This window comes from Euprymna scolopes, chromosome 46 (genome assembly GCF_053919585.1).
Source record: "Euprymna scolopes isolate OS-2025 chromosome 46, ASM5391958v1, whole genome shotgun sequence".
Lineage (NCBI taxonomy): Eukaryota > Metazoa > Mollusca > Cephalopoda > Sepiida > Sepiolidae > Euprymna > Euprymna scolopes.
In genome coordinates, this window is record NC_136527.1 from 115,738,746 (window position 1) to 115,748,619 (window position 9,874).

At 29.3% G+C, this 9,874-nt stretch overlaps 1 long non-coding RNA gene across 1 annotated transcript in view; it reads right to left on the bottom strand.

Annotated features, from left to right (window-relative positions):
• Positions 1 to 589: 589 nt before the first annotated feature.
• LOC145270739 (uncharacterized) overlaps positions 590 to 9,874 on the bottom strand; it is a 10,315-nt gene continuing 1,030 nt past the window's right edge. Inside the window, exon 2 of the long non-coding RNA XR_013865540.1 lies at positions 590 to 3,081. This is a non-coding gene — a long non-coding RNA (uncharacterized LOC145270739). The remainder of the gene's footprint in view (positions 3,082 to 9,874) is intronic.

Below are 9,874 nucleotides of genomic sequence, written 5' to 3' on the forward strand. Positions count from 1 at the left end.
TGAGTTTTCGTAATTTTTGGATATATTACTATTTTCGACATGACATTTAAATACTTAATATTTGTTTTGTCTTTAAACCGCACTTGAAATCAAACACAATTTTTGAAGTAATTTTTAACAAACATCAAATTACTTTGAACTATAAAGAACTCTGCACTTGATGAGTTTTCGTAATTTTTGGGATATATTACTATTTTCGACATGACATTTAAATACTTAATATTTGTTTTGTCTTTAAACCGCACTATAAATCAAACACCATTTTTGAAGTAGTTTTTAACAAACATACAAATTACTTTGAACAATAAAGAACTCTGCACTTGATGAGTTTTCGTAATTTTTGGATATTTTTATTTCACACACAGAATAATAAAACCTGTTTATTTACGTGTCTGACGATAAATTTCAGAATTATTGACTTTTTGGCGCTATTTTTTAATAGTATTTCCAAGTTTAATTAATTATTAAGCAATAAGTGCTTGTATTACTGTACACATAGATTCGAAAAAATTGTCAAAAAACGAAAAACAAATATATAACAAATAAATGTTATCAAAGGCAAAATAAGTTACTTTTCTACGTAAATGGATATGTTTTTAGTGTTTTTATTCAATGTAACATGTTTGTTCAGCTCAAAAAGCATACAGTGTTTACCGATGTATTGGAACATTCAAAATGGCGCCCGACTCTCTCTTTAACACGTTAAGTTTGGGAATAGGTGTTATAAATAAAAAACTGTATAAAATACTGTTTAAAACTAGCTCAATATATGTTACCGTGACGTAGGCTGACATATATTCGGCGGGTTTTTAATAGTATTTTTTCTAGTTTTTTATTTATAACACCTTTTCCTGAACTTACCATGTTAAAAAGTTACAGTAATACAAACCCCGAATTGTTTTTAGTTTCTTTTCTCCAAAATATTTCAACATTTTTCACACAGACACAATAAATAATAAACAAATCATCGTCCCTCCCCATGTTAAGAATGGCTTTTTAAATAACGTTATTATTTAAGCACGGAGCTATAAGTGCACTAGTACGAATTTTTTTGTGTGTCTTTGCTCCAAAATATTTCAAATCTTACACACACACATAATAAATAATAAACGAACACACACACACACACACACACACACACACACACACACACACACACACACACACATATATATATATATACACACACACGCAAACTAAATAAACACACATTAATAATAAACTATAAAAACACACATCAAATGAAAAATATTAGACAAACAAATAACAATTCTATACTTTCACCTAACAATTTAATACACAAACAAAAAAATCCATTGAGAACGAAGGAAACAACCGGAAATAAAGTTGAAACACGAATCGTAAAGATAACCCAAATAAAAAACAATTTTTAAATATTTTTTTTATTAAAAATTTAACGTAAAATGAGCACCCACTTTATAGCCACCTTGTTTTTGTTGGGGAGGGGCAACAATAAATAAAAAACCATAAAAACACAACAAATAAAAAAACAAACAAACAAACAATATGGGGGGGATTTAACAATTCTATACTTTCACCTAACAATTTTATAAACAAACAAAAAATTTCGACTAAAAACGAAGAAACAACCGGAAGTGAATTGGAAACACTAATCGTAAAGATAATCACAAAAATAAAAAAAAATAAAAAATAATAACGAGAAAAGAAAAAACAAAAAATAAAAAATTAGTTTTAATTTTTTTTTATTTTTCAATAAAAATTTTTAAAAATTTCGATTTCAAATTTTCCATTTTTTTCGACGGAAACAAATATTTTGTTTTTAAAAACAAAAATGGAAGGAAAATATTTTTGTTTTTCTTCAAATTGAAACAAATTTTGTTTCGGAAAACAAAAAATTTCATTCAAATCACAAAAAAACATTTTTCCTAATTTGTTGAAATTAAAATCTAAAAAATTTATTTCTTTTTTCATCGAATTAATTTTTTTAAAATTTAAATCAAAACAAATTAATTCGTCTTGAAAAAAATTTGAAACCCAAATTTTTTCATTAAAAAAATCAAAACGAATGCGGGATAAATAATTTGAATCAAAATTTGTTTCAATCTTAAAAACTTTTAATTTTTCACATTTTTTTGAAAATAAATTCATTTGTTTTTTTGAATCCAAAACAAAAATTTGTTCGTTTTTTTCAAACAAAGAAACAAAATTTGTTTCCGTTTCAAAAAAATTTTTCAATTCAAAAAATGGAAAAATTTTTTTTCTTTTTAAAAACAATAAATTTTTGTTTCCAAATGAAAAACCACAAACGACAAAAATGTTTTCTTTCGAAAGAAAACAAAAGTCAAAAGGTTCGAAGGATTCGTCGTTTGTGACAGAAAAAAATTGGAATTCAGTTTTTATTTCACCATTTTTTCGTATTTCAATCAGCGATTTATTGATTCGATCGCAAAGAAAAATATTTTCTTCTTTTTCGTCGACGAAAATCGAACTTATAATTCGATCATTTTTTGCTTCTGGCAAATCGATCCGCAAAGTTTTCACAATTTTCTCAACTGGCGAAATTTTCCATTCACAAAAAACAGATCCTTTATCTCGTTGTTCAAACGGTTTCATGACTTCTTTCCAATAATCAGGCAATTCAAAACTTATTTCGCATTCTTTAACCGGTCGAACCCAAATTTCGTGTGCTTCCAACACTTTTGAATTCAGTTTTTTCAATTTTCTCAATTGATAATCATCATGATCATCCGAAAAACGTTCCAAACTTTTCATCCAATCTTCAATTTGTCGCAAAATTTCATTATTTTCTTCTAAAATTCCCATCGATCTTTTCCTCTCATCATCCATTTTTCTTAGCATTTCCTTGTCCAAATCAATTACATCCCGTCTTTCCTGTTCATGAAAATAATCAAATTTCCTCCACAATTCATTGGATTCGTTTTCATATTTCGGCTCTAAATTATCGCAGTATTTTTCAATCTTTTTATTACATTTTTCCAAACTGTTCTTGAAATCCAACATGTCTTCTTGAAGTCGAGATCGGGAGAAATTTGCCATTTTTTGATTTTAGACAATTTTGACCTGATGAACAATGAAACACTGAAAAATACAAAAAATATATTATGAACAGATGTTTTTTATATGCCTATGTGTGTGTATGTGTGTGTTTCTGTGTGTGTGTATGTGCGTGTGTGTATGTGTGTGTGTTTATGTATATGTGTATGTGGGTTTCTCTGTGTGTGTGTATGTGTGTGTGTTTGTTTCTGTGTGTGTTTATGTGTATGCGTATGTGTGTTTCTGTGTGTGTATGTGTGTGTGTTTATGTGTGTTTTTATGTATATGTGCAAATATGTGTGTGTGTGCGTACGCACGCGTGTGTGTGTTTGTGTGTGTTTGTGTGTGTGCGCGCATGTGCGTTTGTGTGTAAATTGTCTGTAAACAACGGGAAGCCAGTCTTGAAGAAAACCGATTTTATTAAACCCTCAGTTTAAAAGCCGGCCATAATGCAAATGTTGTGTACAATCGATAAATCTTTACTTGTTTTGCTAAATATTAGTAAATGAAGAAGCATTTCAAGTTAAAATCCATTTAGTATTACGCACGTATAAATACTTAAATAATCGGTATTTAATTTTTAACTTCCGTTTGCGATTATTAATTACTTCATATGGACTATTTTTAATATTGCCGGCGTAATACTAACAAGATTTTAATTTGAATTAATTTTATTTGCTTATTTAACAAATTTTAATTAAAAAAAATCAAGATTTATCGTTTGTATCTAATTTGTTAATCGCATTATGTACAGGCCACTAAACTGCGGTTTTACTAAATTTTCAACATAATAACATTTGGTTTATGATTAGATATAAATACCCCTTAAGTACTTCCTCCTCCGTTAAAAACGTTAGATTCTATTTTTTTTTTTTTGGTTGTTGGGTTAAGAGTGAAAATTTCGAACTATTAAAAAAATAACAAATTGTTTAGAATTTAGAGTGGGAGATCAGTGTCGTGTAATGTCAAATGATCCCTCAATATGAGAGTATCTTTAGCATTTGTCATCGATCTAAATATTTCAATTTTTTTACTTAAAAAATGTAATATTTGGAAATATTTTACTCACATTTAATAGATGCATTTTAGATGTTCGTGGATTTTTTGTTTTTAATGGCGATCACAAGAAAAAGGAAAGAAAGATGAGACACGTGATAATTTCAAGCAATTTGATTGGATGATTTTTTTTTTTGATAGACGAAAAAGGAATAGAGGTAGAGAGAGAGAGAGAGAGAGAGAGAGAGAGAGAGAGGACGAGAGGCAGAGAAAAAGAGGAGAAAAAAAGAGAGTGAGGAAAAAGAGCCAGCGAGAGAGAAAGTGAGAGAGAAAGAAAGAAAGAAGGAGAAGCAGAATTATTTATTTATTTTTCATTTTTTTAATTTAATTTTTTAATTTTTCAATTGTTATTTTTATTTTTATTTCATTTATTTTTAATTTTTTAAAATTTAAATTTTTATTTTATTTTTGCATTTTTTAATTTTAATTTTATTTTTATTTCATTTATATTTAATTTAAAATTTTTTTAAATTTATTTAATTTATTTTTTATTTTTTAAATTTTAGTTTTTAATTTTATTATTTAATTTTTTATTTTAATTTTTTATTTTATTTTTGCATTTTTTTATTTTAATTTTATTTTTATTTCATTTATATTTAATTTAACAAATTTTTTTAAATGTTTATTTTATTTAATTTATTTTTATTTTTTAAATTTTAGTTTTTAATTTTTTTATTTAATTTTTTATTTTATTGTTATTTTATTTATTTTTCATTTTCAGTATTTTTTATATTTACGAAATCTTTTTTTTTTTTTTGGTCATTGAATTGTTAGATGTAAATACAGAATAGTTTAAAAAAAAAACCCCGGCTCCCTTCCCCATAGTAAGAATGGCTTTCTAAATAAGCATCGTTGGAATCCACATGAATGTTACTACTGCTATGTTTACCAAAATGATCCCTCAATATGAGAGTATCTTTAGCATTTGTCATCGATCTAAATATTTCAATGAATTTTTTTACTTAAAAAATGTAATATTTGGAAATATTTTACTCACATTTAATTGATGCATTTTAGATGTTCGTGGATTTTTTGTTTTTAATGGCGATCACAAGAAAAAGGAAAGAAAGATGAATTTGATTGGATGATTTTTTTTTTGATAGACGAAAAAGGAATAGAGGTAGAGAGAGAGAGAGAGAGAGAGAGAGAGAGAGAGAGAGAAGACGAGACGCAGAGAAAAAGAAGAGAAAGAAAGAGAGAGTCAGGAAAAAAGAGCCAGAGAGAAAGAGAGAGAGAGAGAGAGAGAGAGGAGAGGGAGGATTATTTATTTATTTTTATATATTTTTAATTTATTTTATTTTTAAATTTAATTTTTATTTTATTTTTAATTTTATTTTTTAATTTTAATTTTATTTATTTTTAGTATTTTTAATATTTACGAAATCTTTTTTTGGGGGGGGTCATTAAAAAAACGGCTCTCTCCCCCCATATTAAGAATGGCTTTCTAAATAAGCAGCGTTCGGTTTGTATTACAATCCACAGACGTTCATAAAAGTGGTCTAAAATTTAAAACATGTAACATGGAAAACGTTTTAGTGGTTCTACTCACTTTAAAGCGTTTAATCGGTTCGAAAATCATACATTATTTAAGATTAACTGCAAACAAATGTATAATTTTTTAGTTTTAACTCATTTTTCCAATCTTCACGTATTTAACAGATAGTTCGCCGCCATTTTACTTGTTCGGATCTATCGATAAACACTGCATGAATTTTACTGTTGTTATATTTATCTAAATTCCTTTTTTTTTTAATTTTAAAAATGGAAACGTAATGCAATGATTTAATCGCTGGCGGCCACTGCTTTTTATTTTCTTGCACCAAAACGATTTTTACTTGTTGAAAAATATGTTATTATACAGAAAATTGGCAAAATTGATTTACAAAATTTAAATTTACAAATAATTAAATAAAATATTTTTGTTTAGAATTTAGAGTGCGAGATCAGCGTCGTGTAACGTCAAATGACCCCTCAGTATCAGAGTATTTTAGATTTTAAAAGTAAATAATTGATTGGAGAAGGAAGTCATTAGTTTGATTTTATGGAGTAATTAAGGCACAATTAATTTAGAATTTAGAGATGGGGATCAGGTTTGCGTATAAATTTAACATAAAAATGACCCCTCAGTATTAGAGTATTTTTAGATTTTAAAAGCAAATAATTATTTTTAGTCTGAAATACTCTGCGATTTTTTTTTTTGATTGAAGAGTGAAGTCATTAAGTTTGATTTTATGGGGTAATTAAAGCACAATTAATTTAGAATTTAGGGCTGGGGATTAGGTTTGCATCTAAATTTAACATAAAATGATCCCTCAATATCAGAGTATTTCAGATTTTAAATCAAATTATTATTTTTACTCTACAATTCTGTGCGATATTGATTTTTGGAGGGTCGAGAGGGAGGGTAAGTCATTAGTTTTGATTTTTTTGGGGGAAGGGATAATTAAAGCACAATTAATTTAGAGTTGGGGTTCAGGTTTGCATATAAATTTAACATAAAATTATTCCACAATATCAGAATATTTTAGATTTTTAAGCAAAAAATTCTTTTTCCTCTGAAATTCTGTGCGGTTTTGTTTTTTGGAGGGTGAGGGGTAAAGTCATTAGTTTTTGTTTTATGGGACAATATAAGCACAATTAATTTAGAATTTAGAGTTGGGGATCAGGTTTACATATAAATCCCTCAATATCAGAATATTTTAGATTTGAAAAGCAAATTATCATTTTTAATCTAAAATTCTGTGCGATTTTGTTTTTTGAGAGTGCGGGGGGGGGGGTAAAACAATTAGTTTTGATTTCATGGGTAATTAAAACACAATTAATTTAGAATTTAGAGTTGGGGATCAGGTTTATATATAAATTTAATGTAAAATTATCCACCAATATCAGAATATTTTAGATTTTAAAAGCAAATGACTATTTTACTCTGAAATTCTTTGCGATTTGTTTTTTTTTGGGGGGGATAAGTGATTGGTTTTGATTTTATGGCGTAATTAAAGCACAATTAATTTGAATTTAGAATTGGGGATAAGGTTTGCGAATAAATTTAACATAAAATTATCCCTCAATGTCAGAAATTTTAAATTTTGAAACAAACAGTTTTTTCAACCCTAAATTCTGTGAGATTTTCTTTTTTGTTAGGATGGGGTGGGGTAAAGACATAAGTTTTTATTTTATGGACTGAATAACAATTAATTTAGAATTTAGACTTGGGGATCAGGTTTGCATATAAATTTAACATAAAATGATCCCTCAATATGAGAGTATTTTAGATTTTTAATGAAATAATTATGTTTACTCTGAAATTTTGTCGGATTTTGTTTTTTTTTTGGGGGGGTGAAGTCATTAGTTTTGATCTAATGAGGTAATTAAAGCACAATTAATTTAGAATTTAGAGTTGGGGATCAGGTTTGCATCTAAATTTAACATAAAATAATCCCTCAGTATCAGAGTATTTTAGATTTTAAAAGCAAATAATTATTTTTATTCTGAAATTCTGTACGATTTTTTTTTTTTTTATGGTGAGGTGGGCGAAGTCATTAGTTTTCAATTTATGAGCTAATGAAATCACAATCAATTTAGAATTTAGAGTTGGGGATCAGATTTTCATATAAATTCAACATAAAATGATTCATCAATAACAGGCTACTCTATATTTGTAAATAACCAAAATTATTTCCTGTGCATTTTTTGTAGGTGGTGTACGCTTTAACAGCTTTGCTCCATTCTAACTTTTTAGGGCAGATAATTAAAAAAAACTTAGATGGAATGGCAAATATCCACCTTAAAAAAGTTGCTAACGATTATCCCTGAATTATGTGGCAAAGCCTTCCTCCCAAAAGGAACGCAGACCCTAAGTATGTGGCGTCCTTCCTCTTAAAAGAACCTTAACTCTAAGTCTCTGTGGCTCCTTACCTCTAAAACGAGCACGAACCCTAAGTCTCTGTGGCTACTTACCTCTAAAAAGAACACTAACCCTAAGTCTATGTGGCGCCCTTCTTCTAAAACGAACATATTACTTTAAGTCTAGGTTGCACACTTCCTCTTAAAAGAGCACTAACTCTAAGTCTATTCGTCGCCCTTCTTCGAAAAAGAACACTAACCCTAAGTCTATGTGGCGCCTTTCCTCTAAAAAGAACACTAACCCTAAATATATGTTGCACCCTTCCTCTAAAAAGAACACTAACCCTAAGTCTTTGTGGCAGACTTCCTCTAAAAAGAACACGAACCCTAAGTCCACGTTGCACGCTTCTTCTTAAAAGAACACTAACCCTAAGTCTATGTGGCACCATTCCTCTAAAAAGAACACTAACCCTAAGTCTATGTGGCGCCTTTCCTCTAAAAATAACACTAACCCTAAGTCCACGTTGCACACTTCTTCGAAAAAGAACACTAACCCTAAGTCTATGTGGCGCCTTTCCTCTAAAAAGAACACTAACCCTAAGTCCACGTTGCACGCTTCTTCTAAAAAGAACACTAACCCTAAGTCTATGTAGTGCCTTTCCTCTAAAAAGAACACTAACCCTAAATATATGTTGCACCCTTCCTCTAAAAAGAACACTAACCCTAAGTCTTAGTGGCAGACTTCCTCTAAAAAGAACACTAACCCTAAGTCCACGTTGCACGCTTCTTCTAAAAAGAACACTAACCCTAAGTCTATGTGGCACCATTCCTCTAAAAAGAACACTAACCCTAAGTCTATGTTGCGCTCTTCCTCTAAAAAGAACACTAACCCTAAGTCTATGTGGCAAAATGAAGCAATGAAAAATTTCAATGCTAACAAAACAAGTGAAAATATCAACTTCACACAAAGAGAATCATTTAAGTTTAAACGAATATAGAAACTTTAAAACTTACCGAAAAGTTTTACAATCGATAAAAAATTTTTTAAAAATGTAGAAATATGACAGTTTTTAATTGACAATCACTTAAAGGTTCGTCGTCAGCGTCTGATTTTTAAATATTAAACGTTTATATAAATTTTTGATTAAACAATCGAAATAACATTTTATTTACTGATAAGGTTAAGAGTTGCGTCAATTTAGAGGGATATTTGCAGAGATATCTGCACATATCCTCCTAAATGAAATTCACAGAGATATCTGCGCATATTCTTGAATAAAAACCAAATAAGAACACTTTAATCCAATGCATGTCTTTAAATTTATCAAAATGACCATTTTGATTAACCCTGAATGCATAAAAAAAAACAGATTTTTCTTTTAATAAAAGTTGGAGCTAAAGTTCACAACAGAGTGAACATCTGCTTTACGCCAGCTTCTTTAGCCTGGCTGTCGTTTGGAAAGTGTTCATCAAGATTGGCTGAAAAGAGGATCGCTTCACTATGACCAGGAGAAGATTATAATAGCTGTCCAAGATTAAGCCTTGATGATCAAAGCTTTTAAGAATATGAGTGGTCTCAGCAATTCCAACAAATTCACTGGACGAATACCGAATGAAGCAGCAAAACCTATGAACATGTTTACCAGAACAAACAGTTGAAAATAAGTTATACACCATCCACTATGACTATGCAATTCTTATAGTTACGCACCTAGAACAGTTCTGGCCCTGTCGACTGCCCCCCTGCAGAGGGTAAAAGTCCCTCAATGGGGGTCCTGGATATGACCTTAAACTATATCCAGTGGTGAGGCCCCAGCTTGTGGGCTTTGGGGAGTGTGGAGCCACCCTTTAGTTACCATTGCTCCCAGGTCCACTCTGATCCGGAGTGGTAGTACCTGTTAGGGTCCCAACTATGGGTTAAATAGAAACCGACGTGAAA